The sequence below is a fragment of the Caretta caretta genome, chromosome 8 (assembly GCF_965140235.1).
Source record: "Caretta caretta isolate rCarCar2 chromosome 8, rCarCar1.hap1, whole genome shotgun sequence".
NCBI classification, from domain to species: domain Eukaryota; kingdom Metazoa; phylum Chordata; order Testudines; family Cheloniidae; genus Caretta; species Caretta caretta.
In genome coordinates, this window is record NC_134213.1 from 27,691,550 (window position 1) to 27,713,344 (window position 21,795).

Sequence of the window (21,795 nt, forward strand, 5' to 3'; positions counted from 1 at the left end):
TAAAGATCAATAAGAGAGTTTCTTGGTACTTCTAAAAACATAAAAGGTTTTCAGGATGCTAAAATTCTAACTATAAATAAATAGCGACTTTCTTTCTTAATACAATGATTATAAAATCTGCCATAAGGGGAAAATATTTAGTGTAAAATGACAAAAAGTCATTTGTTGTATTCTTATTTGCAGTGTGAAGACGATTAATAGTTATTGTTTATATTGTGGTAGCCCCTAGCGTGCTATAGATTAAGTGCATCAGGAAGTGTAGAGATGACACCCTTCCTGTACATTTTTTATACAGGTTTCAGAGGAACAGCCGTGTTAGTCTGTATTCGCAAAAAGAAAAGGAGTACTTGTGGCACCTTAGAGACTAACCAATTTATTTGAGCATGAGCTTTCATGAGCTACAGCTCACTTCATCAGATGTATACCGTGGAAACTGCAGCAGACTTTATATACACACAGAGAATATGAAACAATACCTCCTCCCACCCCACTGTCCTGCTGGTAATAGCTTATCTAAAGTGATCAACAGGTGGGCCACCTCCAGCACAAATCCAGGTTTTCTCACCCTCCACCCCCCCACACAAATTCACTCTCCTGCTGGTGCTAGCCCATCCAAAGTGACAACTCTTTACATAATCAAGTCCGGCTATTTCCTGCATAGATCCAGGTTTTCTCACATCTCCCCCACCCCCATACACACACAAACTCACTCTCCTGCTGGTAATAGCTCATCTAAACTGACCACTCTCCAAGTTTAAATCCAAGTTAAACCAGAACATCTGGGGGGGGGGGAGGGGTTAGGAAAAAACAAGAGGAAACAGGCTACCTTGCATAATGACTTAGCCACTCCCAGTCTCTATTTAAGCCTAAATTAATAGTATCCAATTTGCAAATGAATTCCAATTCATTTTGGAATTCCAATTGGAATTCATTTGCAAATTGGATACTATTAATTTAGGCTTAAATAGAGACTGGGAGTGGCTAAGTCATTATGCAAGGTAGCCTGTTTCCTCTTGTTTTTTCCTAACCCCCCCCCCCCAGATGTTCTGGTTTAACTTGGATTTAAACTTGGAGAGTGGTCAGTTTAGATGAGCTATTACCAGCAGGAGAGTTTCAGAGGAACAGCCGTGTTAGTCTGTATTCGCAAAAAGAAAAGGAGTACTTGTGGCACCTTAGAGACTAACCAATTTATTTGAGCATGAGCTTTCGTGAGCTACAGCTCACTTCATCAGATGTTTACCGTGGAAACTGCAGCAGACTTTATATACACACAGAAATCATGCAACAATACCTCCTCCCACCCCACTGTCCTGCTGGTAATAGCTTATCTAAAGTGATCAACAGGTGGGCCATTTCCAGCACAAATCCAGGTTTTCTCACCCTCCACCCCCCCACACAAATTCACTCTCCTGCTGGTGCTAGCCCATCCAAAGTGACAACTCTTTACATAATCAAGTCGGGCTATTTCCTGCATAGATCAAGGTTTTCTCACATCCCCCCCACCCCCATACACACACAAACTCACTCTCCTGCTGGTAATAGCTCATCTAAACTGACCACTCTCCAGGTTTAAATCCAAGTTAAACCAGAACATCTGGGGGGGGGGGGGGGGAGGAAAAAACAAGAGGAAACAGGCTACCTTGCATAATGACTTAGCCACTCCCAGTCTCTATTTAAGCCTAAATTAATAGTATCCAATTTGCAAATGAATTCCAATTCAGCAGTTTCTCGCTGGAGTCTGGATTTGAAGTTTTTTTGTTTTAAGATAGCGACCTTCATGTCTGTGATTGCGTGACCAGAGAGATTGAAGTGTTCTCCGACTGGTTTATGAATGTTATAATTCTTGACATCTGATTTGTGTCCATTTATTCTTTTACGTAGAGACTGTCCAGTTTGACCAATGTACATGGCAGAGGGGCATTGCTGGCACATGATGGCATATATCACATTGGTGGATGTGCAGGTGAACGAGCCTCTGATAGTGTGGCTGATGTTATTAGGCCCTGTGATGGTGTCCCCTGAATAGATATGTGGGCACAATTGGCAACGGGCTTTGTTGCAAGGATAAGTTCCTGGGTTAGTGGTTCTGTTGTGTGGTATGTGGTTGTTGGTGAGTATTTGCTTCAGGTTGCGGGGCTGTCTGTAGGCAAGGACTGGCCTGTCTCCCAAGACTTGTGAGAGTGTTGGGTCATCCTTTAGGATAGGTTGTAGATCCTTAATAATGCGTTGGAGGGGTTTTAGTTGGGGGCTGAAGGTGACCGCTAGTGGCGTTCTGTTATTTTCTTTGTTAGGCCTGTCCTGTAGTAGGTAACTTCTGGGAACTCTTCTGGCTCTATCAATCTGTTTCTTTACTTCTGCAGGTGGGTATTGTAGTTGTAAGAAAGCTTGACAGAGATCTTGTAGGTGTTTGTCTCTGTCTGAGGGGTTGGAGCAAATGCGGTTGTATCGCAGAGCTTGGCTGTAGACGATGGATCGTGTGGTGTGGTCAGGGTGAAAGCTGGAGGCATGCAGGTAGGAATAGCGGTCAGTAGGTTTCCGGTATAGGGTGGTGTTTATGTGGCCATTGTTTATTAGCACTGTAGTGTCCAGGAAGTGGATCTCTTGTGTGGACTGGACCAGGCTGAGGTTGGTGGTGGGATGGAAATTGTTGAAATCATGGTGGAATTCCTCAAGGGCTTCTTTTCCATGGGTCCAGATGATGAAGATGTCATCAATATAGCGCAAGTAGAGTAGGGGCTTTAGGGGACGAGAGCTGAGGAAGCGTTGTTCTAAATCAGCCATAAAAATGTTGGCATACTGTGGGGCCATGTGGGTACCCATAGCAGTGCCGCTGATCTGAAGGTATACATTGTCCCCAAATGTGAAATAGTTATGGGTAAGGACAAAGTCACAAAGTTCAGCCACCAGGTTAGCCGTGACATTATCGGGGATAGTGTTCTTGACGGCTTGTAGTCCATCTTTGTGTGGAATGTTGGTGTAGAGGGCTTCTACATCCATAGTAGCCAGGATGGTGTTATCAGGAAGATCACCGATGGATTGAAGTTTCCTCAGGAAGTCAGTGGTGTCTCGAAGGTAGCTGGGAGTGCTGGTAGCGTAGGGCCTGAGGAGGGAGTCTACATAGCCAGACAATCCTGCTGTCAGGGTGCCAATGCCTGAGATGATGGGGCGCCCAGGATTTCCAGGTTTCTAAAACTAGACAAGCCATTTACAACGCACACTTTGCTTCTCTACAAAAGAAAAAAGACACTAAACTTTCTAAACTACTACATGCTACATGGGGCCACAGCAATGGTTCCCTCACCCCACCTAGCAATATTGTTAACCTATCCAACTATACTCTCAGCCCAGCAGAAGCAGCTGTTCTATCTCGGGGCCTCTCCTTCTGCCCCTCCACCCCCACGAACATGATACAGTTCTGTGGTGACCTAGAATCCTATTTTCGACGTCTCCGTCTCAAGGAATATTTCCAAAATACCTCTGAACAACATACTAATCCACAGAGGTCTCCCTGCCAACACTACAGAAAGAGGGATTCTAGATGGACTCCTCCTGAAGGTCGAAACAGCAGACTGGACTTCTACATAGAGTGCTTCCGCCGACGTGCACGGGCTGAAATTGTGGAAAAGCAGCATCACTTGCCCCATAACCTCAGCCATGCGGAACGCAATGCCATCCACAGCCTCAGAAACAACTCTGACATCATAATCAAAAAGGCTGACAAAGGAGGTGCTGTTGTCATCATGAATAGGTCGGAATATGAACAAGAGGCTGCTCGGCAGCTCTCCAACACGAGTTTCTACAAGCCATTACCCTATGATCCCACTGAGAGTTACCAAAAGCAACTACAGCATTTGCTCAAGAAACTTCCTGAAAAAGCACAAGATCAAATCCGCACAGACACACCCCTGGAACCCCGACCTGGGATATTCTATCTACTACCCAAGATCCATAAACCTGGAAATCCTGGGCGCCCCATCATCTCAGGCATTGGCACCCTGACAGCAGGATTGTCTGGCTATGTAGACTCCCTCCTCAGGCCCTACGCTACCAGCACTCCCAGCTACCTTCGAGACACCACTGACTTCCTGAGGAAACTTCAATCCATCGGTGATCTTCCTGATAACACCATCCTGGCTACTATGGATGTAGAAGCCCTCTACACCAACATTCCACACAAAGATGGACTACAAGCCGTCAAGAACACTATCCCCGATAATGTCACGGCTAACCTGGTGGCTGAACTTTGTGACTTTGTCCTTACCCATAACTATTTCACATTTGGGGACAATGTATACCTTCAGATCAGCGGCACTGCTATGGGTACCCGCATGGCCCCACAGTATGCCAACATTTTTATGGCTGATTTAGAACAACGCTTCCTCAGCTCTCGTCCCCTAAAGCCCCTACTCTACTTGCGCTATATTGATGACATCTTCATCATCTGGACCCATGGAAAAGAAGCCCTTGAGGAATTCCACCATGATTTCAACAATTTCCATCCCACCACCAACCTCAGCCTGGTCCAGTCCACACAAGAGATCCACTTCCTGGACACTACAGTGCTAATAAACAATGGCCACATAAACACCACCCTATACCGGAAACCTACTGACCGCTATTCCTACCTGCATGCCTCCAGCTTTCACCCTGACCACACCACACGATCCATCGTCTACAGCCAAGCTCTGCGATACAACCGCATTTGCTCCAACCCCTCAGACAGAGACAAACACCTACAAGATCTCTGTCAAGCTTTCTTACAACTACAATACCCACCTGCAGAAGTAAAGAAACAGATTGATAGAGCCAGAAGAGTTCCCAGAAGTTACCTACTACAGGACAGGCCTAACAAAGAAAATAACAGAACGCCACTAGCGGTCACCTTCAGCCCCCAACTAAAACCCCTCCAACGCATTATTAAGGATCTACAACCTATCCTAAAGGATGACCCAACACTCTCACAAGTCTTGGGAGACAGGCCAGTCCTTGCCTACAGACAGCCCCGCAACCTGAAGCAAATACTCACCAACAACCACATACCACACAACAGAACCACTAACCCAGGAACTTATCCTTGCAACAAAGCCCGTTGCCAATTGTGCCCACATATCTATTCAGGGGACACCATCACAGGGCCTAATAACATCAGCCACACTATCAGAGGCTCGTTCACCTGCACATCCACCAATGTGATATATGCCATCATGTGCCAGCAATGCCCCTCTGCCATGTACATTGGTCAAACTGGACAGTCTCTACGTAAAAGAATAAATGGACACAAATCAGATGTCAAGAATTATAACATTCATAAACCAGTCGGAGAACACTTCAATCTCTCTGGTCACGCAATCACAGACATGAAGGTCGCTATCTTAAAACAAAAAAACTTCAAATCCAGACTCCAGCGAGAAACTGCTGAATTGGAATTCATTTGCAAATTGGATACTATTAATTTAGGCTTAAATAGAGACTGGGAGTGGCTAAGTCATTATGCAAGGTAGCCTGTTTCCTCTTGTTTTTTCCTCCCCCCCCCCCCCCAGATGTTCTGGTTTAACTTGGATTTAAACCTGGAGAGTGGTCAGTTTAGATGAGCTATTACCAGCAGGAGAGTGAGTTTGTGTGTGTATGGGGGTGGGGGGGATGTGAGAAAACCTTGATCTATGCAGGAAATAGCCCGACTTGATTATGTAAAGAGTTGTCACTTTGGATGGGCTAGCACCAGCAGGAGAGTGAATTTGTGTGGGGGGGTGGAGGGTGAGAAAACCTGGATTTGTGCTGGAAATGGCCCACCTGTTGATCACTTTAGATAAGCTATTACCAGCAGGACAGTGGGGTGGGAGGAGGTATTGTTGCATGATTTCTGTGTGTATATAAAGTCTGCTGCAGTTTCCACGGTAAACATCTGATGAAGTGAGCTGTAGCTCACGAAAGCTCATGCTCAAATAAATTGGTTAGTCTCTAAGGTGCCACAAGTACTCCTTTTCTTTTTGCAGCAGGAGAGTGAGTTTGTGTGTGTATGGGGGTGGGGGGGATGTGAGAAAACCTGGATCTATGCAGGAAATAGCCCGACTTGATTATGTAAAGAGTTGTCACTTTGGATGGGCTAGCACCAGCAGGAGAGTGAATTTGTGTGGGGGGGTGGAGGGTGAGAAAACCTGGATTTGTGCTGGAGGTGGCCCACCTGTTGATCACTTTAGATAAGCTATTACCAGCAGGACAGTGGGGTGGGAGGAGGTATTGTTTCATATTCTCTGTGTGTATATAAAGTCTGCTGCAGTTTCCACGGTATACATCTGATGAAGTGAGCTGTAGCTCACGAAAGCTCATGCTCAAATAAATTGGTTAGTCTCTAAGGTGCCACAAGTACTCCTTTTAATTTTTATGCAGTCATTTGGGTTTCCTGGTATGCTGGTAAGAGAAACAACAAAGGAACATAGGGTAGGGCAGGTACAGGCTACAGCTAGAGAATATTAGGAAGTTTTGTTACTTACATAGTTTCTGTTCTTAATAAAGGGTTTATCTTGAAACTTGTCTGCTCATTAATAAGATACTACATTTAAAAATTCCAATCATAGACCAGGACCCCATTGTACTAGGCACTGTACAAACAGTACAAAAAGATGGTCCCTGCTGTCACAGAGCTAACAATCTGAATAGGTAGTAGAGATAACAGCCAACTTGTTTTAAATCAAGTTTATTAACATTGGCTGTAAAAGTGACTAAAAAGCTAGATTTTTTAAAAAAAAAGTGTATAGGATGATTTTGCTTTTTCTTTCTTTCCCAGATTTTAAACACTGATCTCGACAATCATTTTACATTCCTAATAAAGTTAGAGAAGAGTATAATATTCTATCATATCATATATGTCAATCAAAAATTATATAGTATCAGTAATCATCTGCAAAGAGTGATGTTCACACAAGCTCCTCTCTGCTAGGAATCAAATTGCTGTATAAAAAATATTAAGAATGGAAAATTTGGTCAAAAATGCAAGCAAGGGACCCAAGCCAATGACAAAGGACTGTTCTCAAACCAGAGTATTTCAGTATAGTGTTAATAAGGTTACATCTTGGGAAACAGGATGTCAAGGCAGTAGATGGTTTCTATTCTTTGATCTGCCAGTGATTTGTCTTGTGACCTTCAGCACCTCACTGTGTGTCTGTTCTCAATCTGTAAAATGGGGATAATAATAGTTCTTCTCTCCCATCCACTGTCTTTCTTGTATATTTAGACTCCAAGGTCATTCAGCCAGCAACTATTGCTTGTCATTTGTATGTACAGAGACCTATCACAATCTAGCCATATATTTTCGTTACTAAAATGGCCCCCTCTGCTGTGGTCTCTTGGCATTACTGTGAAACAAATAATGGATGATAATAATAATTAGAGGAGAATATATTTACTGTATCAATCTGCTACAAGGCTTTCTGGATATGTATGTATTTCAAGACGTATTCTACATCTCTCTTTTCTATGATGATTTGAATATGGCTACTCTTCATTGACAAATCAATTGTTATCACAATTACTTTGATTTTAAGTCCACCATTATAAATACTTAAACAATGATTCCCATTGTTTCAGATGAAATGCCAATTATTGTAAAAGTCAGATATATAGCTTATAGATCTTGTTACATCTTTGTATGGAAGTACAATGTTAAGAAATTTATTCCCTGTCCTCAGCCTGTCACAGGAAAACAAATTTTATTATAGGTCTGATACTGACAAACTGAGTGTCTGTATATTCATTTAGATTTGTAAATTAGGTGCTAGAAAATCGCACATGGGCTAATAAGCAGGGATGGTAAATCTTTGAACATTTGAAGTTCATTCCAGAGATACATGCGTATGAAGAAGTTCAGCTCCAGATGTCTAGGAAGTTCAACCTGGAAGTTCAGCCTCCCTGGTCTAGGAAGTAGCCTGGAAATCCTGGGGTGGGTGTTGCAGGAGAGAGGGAAGCTTCAGAACAGTTCCAATTCTTCTTTCTTCTGGCTGGGCAAGAAAATGATGAATAACCAGTATTTATTAGCATTTTACATTTATAGCTCTGAATAAAATAAGAAAGTATAAAGGCACATGATGACTGAATTTATGAAATACTTCAACCTTTAAAAATATCCAGACCAGTTTGGTTTGGAGAACAGATCTGTAACATGAGGTCACTGAAAATTTTCAAAAGAAAATTAACAGGTTAGGTTTACATTTTTTTTTATTATTTTCCCCCCATTTTACAATTTAAAAATGAAAGCAAGTTTTATAAAGTGTTTATTTCAAACTCTTTTCCTCCCTTTCTATTCTCTCCCCCCGCATCCCCACTCCCTGGGCAATCTTTTCTCTACTGGAAGAGTAGAGGGAATGTGGTTTCAGAGGTAGGATTTGTGTTTGTTTTTTTTTTTACTGTTTTCCAGTGGCAAAAGTAAATAAGTGAGAGAGTAGTTTTTGCTTGTGTTATCTAACTTTCCTGCTCTCTTCTAGTTGAAGAATCGGAAGGGGAGGAGTAAAACCTGAGGAAAAAGTCATAATTTTTCCACTATTGCAAAATGAAAAATTTCATCAAACAAAATTTTGTTAATTTTAAATTAACCCCATTAAGTCTATAAGGGGATCATTATGATTGTCTACTGACCTCCTGTATAACACAGAACATAATATTCCACCCAGTAATTAATGTTGGAGGGGATTACTCTTTTTTACTATGTAAAAAAGTCCAGGATTGTCACTCTGAAACCTAGAATGTCTCTTGAGTCATTGTGAAGCAAAAGAAACAGTTACATGCAGGGATGCGAACTCTTTTTGCTTAGAATATCACCAGGTTCCGTCATCACTAAAATTCACAGTCTGTTACCATCCAGGTTTTAAATTCTCAGCCATTTATTGCAGTTTTACACCTTATGAATTACATCTGTATGACAGCATGAGCTTTCACTAGTAATACTGATGCGAATACTACTACTTATCTCTTACAACACTTTTCATCAGTAGATCTCAAAGGAGGTAAAAATAATTATCCCCATTTTAGACATGGGGAAGCTGAGGCACAGAGCAATGAAGTGACTTGTCCAAGGTCACCCAGAAGGCCAATGGAAGAACAGAATTCATGTTTCCTGAGCTCCAGTCCAATGCTCTATCTACTAGGACACACTGCCTCCATAAGTGAATAGTGTTTCAACCATGGGAACAGTGTTTATCCGGTACTGCTTTTCTATAGATTGGTTCATCTGTTTTTATGCACTGCCTGAATGAAATGATAAGGTACATGTTAAAATTAATTCTTGGTTGTACAATCATATTAGGTAACTGCATAGGTTTATCAGAATTTCATTCAGAAATCAGTTGCACAGAATTCTTATAAAGAATTTAGTGAGAAATATAGTTTTTGTGGGAAGAGGGGAAAAAAGCAAGTGAATAAAATAACTCATGTGACCTACAGCTTTTCCTGAAGCTTTTGCATGAAGTGGTCCATTGTTTAATCCAAAATGGTCCTATCAACTTGTCAAGGAAGTGTGAGAAATGCCTCATGAGCATCACCTCATTGGCAAAGATGGTGGAGACAGTGAATGGAACAATTGCTCTTCAATATATACTGTACTCCACACACTCCCCTTTCCAGGATTCTCACCAAACTTGTATTTTGCAACTGCAGCTGTTTTTAGTACCAGGAACACACTTACAAGGCATCTTGGGATGGAGCAGGAGGATCCTGATTCTCAGGCTCTGGTGGAAGAGCTGGCACAGTTTCCTCTTTCTTTTGCGCAGCCTTATGACAGGCTCTGAGATCCCATGCACAGATGTAGCCCCCTGCTCCTTTTGCTGAGCCTGATCCCATCCATCCCAAATACACAACTCTAGCTTCAATGACCTGTTCCACAGCCAGCTCCCTAATCCTGCTCTGCTATGTAATAACAGTAAACAAAAATTGCTTTCTTTTAACATTGTTTGAGGAAATTGATAAGAATATGTATTATCTTTAAAGCTACGCTGTCTTTCTTTCACTCTGCTTCTCTGTAGAGTTTCTGCCAATAAACCTCTCTAAGTCTCTGGACTTTGACTTCCTGGTACAGACTGAAAGAAACCTGGCCCCACTTCCCCTACGGTTTCTGCCCCACCTCCCCACACCTATTCCCGCTCCTGCTCCTGCTCCACAGCTTTTAACTACCCTCACACTATCTTTGCCTATTCCTATGCCCTTGGGAGCTGGTGGCACTCTACAGGGTAGCCCATACCATGTCTTACTCCCATACAAGGAAAGAGGAAGCTAATAGAGGGAAGCTATAATTGTAAGGGTCTCCGCAGGCTATCGAGGAGACTGAAGCACGAGTAGCAGCATTTCTCAGCCAGTTCCTACTGCCTCTGGCAGCCTCTCCAGTTCCGTTACTGGTGCTGTGGTGATGTATAGCCATACATCTCTTTGCCTGGGCCCTGGACTGGCTCTGAACATAACCCTTGTTGTTTGTTCATTGAAATGTTTCTTTAACACTGTATGTTGAAATGAAGTGTGTTGGAATGCTTCAGACTCCTCACCCTCATACCTTCTATAATTATATAGACTAAAATCAAAGAAAGCATGGCATTTCTTATCTTAAGAACTCCCTGCATTTTTGTTGCCAGTGTTTTAAATGAAGTAAATAGCCTATAGACCATATGCAGTTTTAGTGGGTTTCTAGGCAACTGTTGGATCATAATCATAGAAATGTAGGCCTGGACAGGACCTTGAGAAGTCATCAAATCCAGCCCCCTGCACTGTGACAGGACGAAGTATACCTAGACCATCCCTGACGTGTTTGTCCAACTTGTTTTTAAAAAACTTCCAATGATGGGGACTCCACAGCCTCTCTTGGAAGTCTATTCTAGAGCTAAACTACCGTTATTGTTAAAAAGTTTTCCCTCGTATCTCGCCTAAATCTTCCTTGCTGAAAATTATACCCATTACGTCTTGTCCTCCCTTCAGTTGACATGGAAAACAATTGATCATTGTCCTCTTTATAACAGCCCTTAACATATTGGAAGACTGTTATCAGGTCCCCTCTCAGTCTTCTTTTCTCAAGACTAAACATGATCAGTTTTTTCTAACATTTCCTCATAGGTCAGATTTTCTAAACCTTTTATCAATTTGTCCACATCTTTCCTTAATTGTGATACCCACAATTGGACACAGTACCCCAGCTGGGGCCTCATCAGTGCCAAGTAGAGTGGGACAATTGCCTCCTGTGGCTTCAATACAACACTCCTGTTAATACACCCCAGAATCATATTAGCCTTTTTTTGCAGCTGCATCACATTGACGTCTCATATTCAGTTTACAGTCCGCTATAAGCCCCCAAATCCTTTTCAGCAGTACTATCACCTAGACAGATAGTCCCCATTTCATAGTTGTACATTTGATTTTTTCCTTCTTGAGAGAAGTACTTTGCACTTGTCTTTATAAGGTTTTGTAATATCAGTTTGTGAACTGGACTTTGAAGTACTATCCAGTACAGCTTATTCAAGAGAGTTATTAATGAAGTGCATATTTACTGGCAAGATATACAGTCAAGTTAAGTCTCAGGCTACCCTACAGCCTATGTCGGCAAAACTTATGTTGATCAGGGGTGTGAGTATTCCGCCCACTCCCCCCCCCCCCGAGTGACATAAGTTACACCAACATAAGCATTTGTGTGCACAGTGCTATGTCAGTGGGAGAGTTTCACAGGGGTGTGTATTTTTTAATGCCAACGGGAGAGGTTCACCAGATGCGGTGCAACTGTCATATAGAGATACCCTCAGAGTTTGTTGGGCATAAAGGAGATTTGCCCGAAGATAAAATCCTACACACTGTTTTCGTCCAAGGCAATATACCGTAAGTGGAGGAACCCAGAAACCCAGAGCTTCTTCTTACTATATTTTAATAAATGAAAGTTTTGCATCCTGGTTGCTCATATTTTGTGATCCTTTCATAATCTTAACAGTACCACTGGTTTCCTTTAGTCAAACCAGCTGCTATAGTAATTTCACAGAACCCCAGTCCTATTTCATATTTATTCTGCAAACATAGGTAGAAGGCGACGTTTGTACTCTTTGCCTCTCATTCCTCCCTTCTAAATTTAATTAACCCTAATGTGGATTCATCTCAGTAGCCACTGTGCAGTACCACCCTCAGACTGTCTGATTTAAACACTCTTGGTTGTGTGAATGTTTTTTTCTAACATGGCAGCAGTTCTTTCCTCTCTGCACAGCGTGTTACTGTTCCTTGGTATCTATAAAGACATTGTAACCATAGATACCATGCACAATTCAAACATGAATCTTCCAGGCAATACAATTTCACCTGTAAATATTTTGATGAGGAGAATGATAATGCTTCAGATCAAGGTCTCAACAGAGAAAATGCATATATATATTAAATGAAAACACTGATTAGGGGAATTAAAGCAGTATTCTCAGCAATGCTGCTTCTTAGGAATAGAGGATAGAGATGAATGTAAGCCTCAGAACTTTCACATGGCAGTGCAACGTGCTACTGCTGGGTCAGTATTGGTATTTTTATTTTTGTGTTCATAATGACTAAGAGCCTGATGCAAAGCCCATCACAAACAGTGGGTGTCATTCCATTGACTTCCATGGGTTTTGGACCAGTCCCACTTAGCTTTACTGCTAGCTTTAAAGTGCTGCTGTAAGTAATTTGTAAAGTGCTCTGTTCCAAATGTAGGCAGAGTTGGCTCATCCCTTCATCCCAAAGGTTAATATATTGCAGTAAATTGTAGAGCTAGATAAAAACCCTGAAATATATGGGGCAAAAATGAATTTACAGAGTTTATCAAAGGAAGAAATATTTTTGGTGAAAATTTTCTCAGTGAGTCTCGTAAATTGAATTTTCATAAAGCTTAGTGCATGGATTTTCCAATGAAGACTTTAAAACTGAAGTTCCCTCTGCTCTGTGTGCACATTAAAAAGACCATCATGCATTTTTAAGAGTAGACTAAACTAGGAGATGAGAAATACATAACACAGCACCTTGTCCTTAAGGACCTGTACCACACACCAGATGGAAAACAAACTGTGTGTACAGCATTACCAATATCTCCACTGATGTTACCAGAGCTACAATATGTCATTGTAGCAGCTCCATTAACCCTGCTGCTCCTGTTGGGGCTACCTCATTGGTTGCCCAGTTTCTGGCTGTTGTCAGTGAATGGACTAGATTAGAGGATTTTAAATGTCCTGTTTATTGATGTCTCACTTTGTCCTTGGATCGTGTAAGATGATGATGTGGATATTACTATGTAAATTGTTGCAAATAGGTATATCTAGGTCTGTGACTACTGCCATTTCCGTAAATTATGTTGTTGCATTTAGAACCCTTTTATAGGTCAAACTTTAGGAGCATAGCTGGTGGTAAAGATGGTCACCTTCCCCCCACTTTTTACCTGGTTGATTATTCCCCCTGTTCTTTCTTTGTTCTGTGTAATGATTTTGACATATAAACCTCTTCCCATGTCCTTACCACCTATTGCAGCTTACAGTCTCTTCTTCCCTTCTCCCCCTCCCCCCTCTGGTGACACCAGAAAAACACACTCTGCAAAAATAAAAAGGTTAATTAAAAAAAGTACTAAATGTGATTAACACATTTAAAAAAAAGAGAGAAAAATATATCACTCTTTTTTCTTGGTGGCAGCACTAGGGCAGGGGAAGGAAAGAAATGTGGTGACTGTAAGAGCAGCCTGCCCATTTAAGGATCAGGAGGCCTGGGCTGGCCAACCCTCTAATAAGCCTTGTCCTAAAACATTTGTGGTGGGTTTAGGACTTAAAAAAGGGAGGAAGCCCAGCAGTTTGAGGTGGCAACTGGAGGAGAAAAGTTGAGCTGGGTTGTGGTTAGATTGCTGAGTTTACTGTTGTGGTGGGCCCTAGGAACAAGAGGTGAGGCTCTGTGAAACTCCTGGGGCTAGTGTTCCACAAAGAACTGGGAGCTGAAAAGAAGCTGAAGGGAGATGAGAAGTTTCAACCTAGAGAGGGGCAAAAGATGCTTCATTAATGTTTTGGCTGGTCGTTCTGAGTTCTGTTGAGGTGTCTTGGGGAGAAGCCCTGTGACCTATTTCTCTGGAAAGAAGAGTGAAATGCTGATGAGTTCTGTCGTGATTTAGAAGGACTTTGCATCTAGCCTAGGGGGAGCTGGGTGAAGGGACTTTGAAGAGGCCAGCTGGGAAAAGCCCTCTTGGGCCCTGACCAGTTACAGCTAGACTTAGATAACCCAGAAGAGGATTGAACTTTTGAGTGATCAGGCTGGAGGGCTAGGTTACAGAAGATCCAGACAGAGGTGACCAACAGGACGATGCTACCAAGAGGAAGGCCCAGCAACCCCTTACTCAGGCACAAGGGGGGTCCCAGCCAGTCTTTTCTGTGCATGTGATGCTCACTCTGAAGCAGGACCCTCAATAACAGGGACTGTCTGAGTTATATATCCAGTTGCATAGAGTTTGGGCTTAACATACACATCTGTCTTTTGACATCCAGAGGCAGATGAGAACCCCATGTTTCTTACATCTCCTAAGGCATTGCAAAACCTTGGGTCAGACCCAGCAACCATTTTAAATTTGATTTATTAGAAATGCGGAGGTCTCCGATACCCCTAAGGATGTTTGAAGATGCAACTTGAGTCATTTCTTGGATTTTTTTTTTAATTTGACAGTTCAGTATATTTTAACACTATAAAGAAAGCAGAGCTGTAGGGCTCCCTCAAAGTAAGAAGCATATTTCAAAGGCAGGAATAGAAACAACCTAACACTGGCTTTGAGCCTATACAACCGCCTTTCCACTCCAGGCTCTTCCTGTTGTGAGTGAGAGTGCTGCTGATCACGCAAGTACAATTCACATCAGCAATACTTGCCAGAGCAAACTAAATAACCTCCTTACCTTCAATACTATTGTGATGCAGAGGTTTCATTTTCTCCAAGCAAAAAGCAGCTTTCACCATGGAGAAAATAAACCTTGTTTTTCATTTTGGAGAAAGTGCAAGACAGTGCATCAGGAAACAGGATGGGTGGAGGAGCAGTTCTGTTCTTCTTCCTAAAATTTGGCAAAGGTAAATGTTATTCATTTGTTTGATTTGTGTGGGCATGCACACACCCACAATTTTAATTGCACAATTATGATAAAAATGTGTGTCTAGCTGAGTTTCCTGTCAGAAATGATTGAGTTAAATTTCAGAAATGAATGAGTTGTTAATAGAATTCATTCTTGTAAACCAATAACATTTTACTATCTTACCTAGAACATATACTTATATATAGTATGAACTGCATGGGGTTAAGACACATCAGGCAACACCAAGTCATAGCTTAAATGTGAGACCTTATTGCAAATCTAGAAAACATTAGTTTTCAAAATTCAAATAACACTCACCAGAGTCTTCAGCAATGAATGCTAGAATCCTAGGAATAATGAGAGTAAGATGGTATATTTCCTCCAGCCCATGATCAGAGCCATGCTACCATCCTAACAGATAGCTTGTACCTTGAAGGTAGCCAGTCTAGTGCTCTGTCTTACATGGAGCAGTATGAATTGCACAGTGGAGTGTCCACTGGTGAATACATCCTAAGAGTTTGAACCTAGGTTTGTTGGCCTTCGTGTCCCCATGCAATGAAGTTGCTGTGGGGGTGTATGGTGAGATACAGTCTTTCATGGTGTCAGGCTGTTTTTTCTCCCACCAAAGCATAGTGTAAAGATCATTATTCTAGACTTGATAGTGTGGTAGGAAATCCGGCAGTATGTTCCTGAGAGAAAAGTTCCTTCATTTACAAACCCTAGAAATGTGGCAACAATGAATCTAGAATTAGTTGGTATCTAATTTGGCTTAATGCCTTCTCTGTTTCAGTGCCTAGTATCAGGTGAAGAGCAGGTTTGTTTCTGTCCTATAGGTTTAGGGTGTGCAAACTACAGACTCCTGTATTCATGGGGGGCAGCTGTCCTGGAAAAGAGACTCCCCTCAGGGGGATGGGGATTGCAGGACAGGTACCACCATCTGCCAGGGAGGAACAGCTTTACATTTCAGCTCAGCCAAAAGAAGCTTCCTATGTGATACACTGAATCAGTGCATACCAGGTGTCCTGGTCCTTCCCACTTTGTGGGCTACGCCAGCCACCTTCAGGTCCCTTGGTGGAGGGAGACTTTCATGTGGTTTCAATAGCGGCTTCTCTTACTGATGCAAAACTCCACATAGATGTTCTGCCATCAGAGGCTAGCAGCCTAGCTTCCTCAATAAAGGAATTACTAGATGCCATGCAGCACAAGAGCGAAGCCTTAAGCAATGTGGTTGGACTGATATTCACAGTCCAGATAAATTTCTCTCTCATTTTGTCATTAGTTAAGGGATTGGTCAGTAACTCAAAATGTAAATTGCCTTACTGTCCCTAATGTAGAGGAAGTATTCATTCAGCTCTTCCTGTCTAAGGAGATGGGCCCCACACTGGGGAAGCAGGACATTTCTAAACTCAAACCGGAGGAAGGTGGCCAGAGGAGAGCACTTCCCTTTAAGGGAGTCTAAAGACTGAACACAAGAAACCGTCCACACTAGCAGAAGAACAAACACCTCACTATATTACTAGTGAGCTGATCCTATTATGTAAAAAGTATTGTTTAGAAAACAATTTTTTTAAAATAACCTTTAAAATAACTTGGAGACAAAGATTTCTAATAGAACTTGAATTCTAGTCATAATCTGCCTTGTGAGATTTGGCCTTCTGCTGGGAAGTACAAAGCTATATGAATAATATAGTAGCTACCACTGAGAGCATCATTCACTGAATGGAGCAGTTGAAACAGTGTCAGGGGAGACTAAGTTCTGCTTCTCAGTTGCATCATTCTAAATCAAAAGTGATAGCTGATTGAATGAAAATGATACGGAAGGATTTTCAAGAGTATTTACAAATACATCACTCAAATTCTGCTCTCTTACTCTGTATTTACATGGGTATTACTGAGAACAGAACTTGATCCATGTATTTCCATATACAGCTGGGCAGGTAATGGTTTTCCTGACCTGTGAACATTTTGAGATTTTGAACATTTTTCATATCTCAAATCAGGATGAAAAATCAAAATATTGAAAAAATTTGTGAACCAAAAAAGCTGGAAAAAAGTTGGTTCTGTTCAAAATATTTTGTTTCAATAATTTCATAGCATTTGTTTTTACTTTGAACAATTTATTTTTACTATATTTAACTTTAATTTCTAAACAAACAGTTATTTTTGTACTGGACACCAGAATTTTTCATTTTGAAAATGACAATATGAAATATTTAGACAATTTTTAAAAAATCTAAATTTCTTTTCATTAAGAAATTTGTGAAAACAGACTCCTTCCCAAAGAAGGTTTTGGTTTCAACTTTTTTACTGATGAAAAAAGTTTTATTTAGCTCATGAACAAGTCATGCCATGGAATTTCAAGCAAAATTCTCCATCCCATGGTATTTTCTATATTAGTCATCAGCATCTGTCAAGGTTCCTTCCCCACTCTGAACTCTAGGGTACAGATGTGGGGACCTGCATGAAAAAACCCCTAAGCTTATTTTTACCAGCTTAGATTAAAACTTCCCCAAGGTACAAACTATTTTACCTTTTGCCCTTGGACTTTATTGCTGCCACCACCAAGCGTCTAACAAATATATAACAGGGAAAGTCACTTGGAAACGACTTTCCCCCCAAAATCCTCCCAAATCCTACACCCGCTTTCCTGGGGAAGGCTTGATAAAAATCCTCACCAACTTGCATAGGCGAACACAGACCCAAACCCTTGGATCTTAAGAACAATGAAAAAGCAATCAGGTTCTTAAACGAAGAATTTTAATTGAAGAAAAAGTAAAAGAATCACCTCTGTAAAATCAGGATGGTAAATACCTTACAGGGTAATCAGATTCAAAACATAGAGAATCCCTCTAGGCAAAACTTTACGTTACAAAAAGACACAAAAACAGGAATATCCATTCCATTCAGCACCACTTATTTTATCAGCCATTTAAACAAAACAGAATCTAACGCATATCTAACTAGATTGCTTATTAGCCCTTTACAGGAGTTCTGACCTGCATTCCTGCTCTGATCCTGGCAAAAGCCAACACACAGACAGAGAGAACCCTTTGTTTCCCCGCCCTCCCCCCCCCCAGCTTTGAAAGTATCTTGTCTCCTCACTGGTCATTTTGGTCAGGTGCCAGCGAGGTTATCTTTAGCTTCTTAACCCTTTACAGGTGAAAGGGTTTTTTCTTCTGGCCAGGAGGGATTTAAAGGTGGTTAGCCTTCCCTTTATATTTATGACAGCATCATTGTGAGATAACTGTTAATATGGATCCCACATTTTACAGTCCCTTTTTTGTGAACTTCATGCTTAATTTTATGGAAATAATGGTGCACTGTGTCCTTTTGGTTATAAGATAGATATAGCATAGCTATTCATTTAACATGTAATTACAAAACATTTACTATCGAGTATCCTTGCTACTGCCTGGTACACTGAGGCCCATTCAGGCTCCCAAACAGAGGAGTGAGAGGACCCCTCTGCATGGATCACCCATGTCCCATGCAAAGGGTCAACCACCACTGAAGTGCTGCTCTTCCTGGTCCAAATCCTATGGAGCCCCCTGCATGGGATCAGGAATCTGTTGATGGCCAGGGAGCACATCAGATTTGTTCCATGGGGGATACATGGAACCATGCCACAGGGAAAAACTGATGTAATCTTAGGCTGTCAGAGACCCAAAGGAATGGGCAGGTGCTACAGAGCTTCTTCATGGTTTCCAGAGACAGAATCTTGTTCTGCATAGGTTTAGGGAAAAGCAAATGTGAGATCATTGTGTAGGGCAGAAAGAGGAGTTTTAAGATGTTGAGCACCAAGTAATTTTATCACAAAAACTACTACAAATTTATAGTATGGAAAAGCAAGATATGGTAGGCCAAATCTTAATTGTTCTCTTAGTGCTGATTCAAGGATATGACCCCCACTGTTTAGTCACTTGGAGTTCTTGCTATGCCTTAAGGGGCATTGTATTTAAAGACAAGGTAAATAATCGCAGTTATTCACTATGACTGTTTAATTATTAAAGGAAAAGATGGGGGGGGGGAGAAAACAAAATAGAAGACATTCAGTAACCAACAGATAGTTTAAATACAATCTCTTCCATATGCCTCTCAGTGGAGAGCTTTCAGAAGAGATTATACCTTAGCAAAGGGTCCACCTCTGCTTCTCTAGGTAAACTAAAACCAAAGTATATTATGCCCCAGATTGGTAGTCTTTTGTATCATATATAGCTAAAACAGTTTATAGATGGGCATAGTAATTTAATTTAAGGGTGACTGAATCCTATTTGGTTTGTCATGGATAATATAAATAGTTTATAAATGAGCAGAGGTAAGTAATTTTGACTAAGTCCTATGAAACTGAAGATAGCATTTAAATCAGTTACTTAAAAGATTCCATTCAAGGAGTGGTATTAAAATAGGCAGATTAAAAATTAAGAATCTTAAACTCAAATCCCAATATGACCCTATATTTACCAAGGTAAATTTAAGTCTCCTTTCTAAGAATATAGTCTAAACAATCTTGTGTTTAAAATAAGAAGCTGTTAGTATCTTAAATTTCAATAGCTTCTCAATTTTCCATTACATTTATTACAACAAAATCTTAAATCTAACCCTTTGGCAGTATTTTTGCAAACTCCATCTCACCAATGATGCTGAAGTCTCAGTGATGTCATCATGTTCCAGAAGCAGTGCTAGGCTAGAAGGTTGGTTTGTCTTGATGCTGTGTGGTGGCTTCTGTATTCTTACTGTCTTGTAACTGCTACTGTTTGCTTGCTTGTAGAGGTATTAGCTTGAAGGTATGATGAAATGAGATGAACAGGCTGAACTAAGAGTGTAAGAGCAAGAGATTATAAGAATGTAAACAAGAGAGCAAAAAATGTAATAGTGTTGCAAGAGCAAGGATAAGAGTGCATGCCTCCGTCCAGAGGAATTTCCATAAACTGAAGATGGAAGTCATACCTTTTCCAGGGACTTGGCTGTATTCAAATGTCAGCCACTGTCACCTTTCATTGGCTCAACACCTTAATGAGATGATCTTGGTAACATTTTAGACCATGAATATGTAATCAGCTAATGCATATGCAGTAGGGTTGTAGTTCTTCAACTTTATGATTAGATTGCTTTAGTCTTTGTGGCAGAAAATTATCAGAATATCTTTAAAGGCAGAGTTTTAACTCTTTCTTTTATTCAGTTCATTTATTAAGATAGCTCTTTAATTCCATCAGAGTTTAATAGGACTTAAAAATATCTTTCAAATGAGTCCAAACACTTCTGTTTCCTATGTAAAAGTCTTGCAGCTCTTAGAAAAAAAAATTAAATTAAATAATTGTTAAAGGAAATCTTTAAAATTAAATGACGATCAAAGGAAGGTATTGTCTTTTCTTAAAGATCCTTCGAGATAATGTTCTTGTCTTTTTAAGTTTGGTAAGGAGTTGCTTAAGTATTAGCAGATATTCCCCAATTAAGGACAATATTTTATATTCAAATGTTTTCTAATATCAAAAACCAGTTATAGTATCAAATGACCTTGCTTTGTTTGTACACCAAACAACTTCTTATTCACATAATAATGGTATCAGGCAATTGTTATATGAAGGGCTTTCATTTAGATACAGTTTCAAAAAAACATCTCAAAGGAAATTTATACCATCTAAATCAACTGAGGGACAGCAAACATTTTCATCATTGAAAGGAAACGTGAGTTACAAGCAACTGATATCTTCTGTAAAATATTTACCAGGCATAAACATTTTCAGAATGTAAAGAGGGAAGACTTTTAGCATATAATAATAATTATATATATATATATATAATCAGTTTCAAGAATGATTTTTCAAGTATTCTTTGAGTTTAAAACTAAAGGATTTCTCCTTGCAAAGGGTTGGGGTGAGGAAGCCCATTTTATGACTTAGGGCTTGTCTACACTTAAAAGACTACAGTAGTTCTCCCGTCAGTATGGGTAATCCACCTCCCTAAAAGGTGGTAGCTAGGTCAATGGAAGAATTCTTCCATTGACCTAGTGCTGTCTATACAGGGACCTAGGTCAGCTTAACAATGCCACTCACGGGTATGGATTTTTCACACCCCTGACTGATGCAATTAAACCTACCTAATTTTCTAATGTAGACCACGCCTTAGTTTATAGCTCTGATAATACAGCCTAAGCATCACTTCTCTTTGGTCTATCCTGAATAAAGAAAAGGAGGACTTGTGGCACCTTAGAGACTAACAAATTTATTTGAGCATAAGTTTTCGTGAGCTACAGCTCACTTCATCAGATACATTTAGTGGAAAATACAGTGGGGAGATTTATATACACAGAGAACAGCAAACAATGGATGTTACCATACACACTGTAAGGAGAGTGATCAGGTAAGGTGAGCTATTACCAGCAGGAGAGCGGGGAGGGGGAGAAACCTTTTGTTGTGATAAACAAGGTGGGCCATTTCCACCTGAATAAAGAATTATCCTCACATTCTTTTAAACACCAAATCTTTTTCTAAAACATAAATATCTTATACGTTTGTTTTCTTAAGATAAAGACAATGTCTGTATCAAACTGGTGTTCTGTATGTAGAGGAAGTGTCCTGTTCTTTGAGAAGACATTCTTGTTAGCTAGTAGCCTTTTAACCAAATAGGTTTCAGAGTAACAGCCGTGTTAGTCTGTATTCACAAAAAGAAAAGGAGTACTTGTGGCACCTTAGAGACTAACCAATTTATTTGAGCATAAGCTTTTGTGAGCTACAGC

At 40.7% G+C, this 21,795-nt stretch overlaps 1 protein-coding gene and 1 long non-coding RNA gene across 2 annotated transcripts in view; one reads left to right on the forward strand and one right to left on the reverse strand.

Annotated features, from left to right (window-relative positions):
• The window catches only part of TENM2 (teneurin transmembrane protein 2), a 2,093,216-nt gene that overhangs the window by 499,141 nt on the left and 1,572,280 nt on the right, over positions 1–21,795 (forward strand). The gene's annotated exons all lie outside the window — the stretch shown is intronic.
• Positions 7,795–19,802, reverse strand: LOC142073083 (uncharacterized). The gene is made up of 3 exons (XR_012669770.1): positions 19,692–19,802; positions 14,889–15,041; positions 7,795–7,994 (listed from the first exon to the last, which is right to left on the reverse strand). It is a non-coding gene; the product is annotated as an uncharacterized LOC142073083 (long non-coding RNA).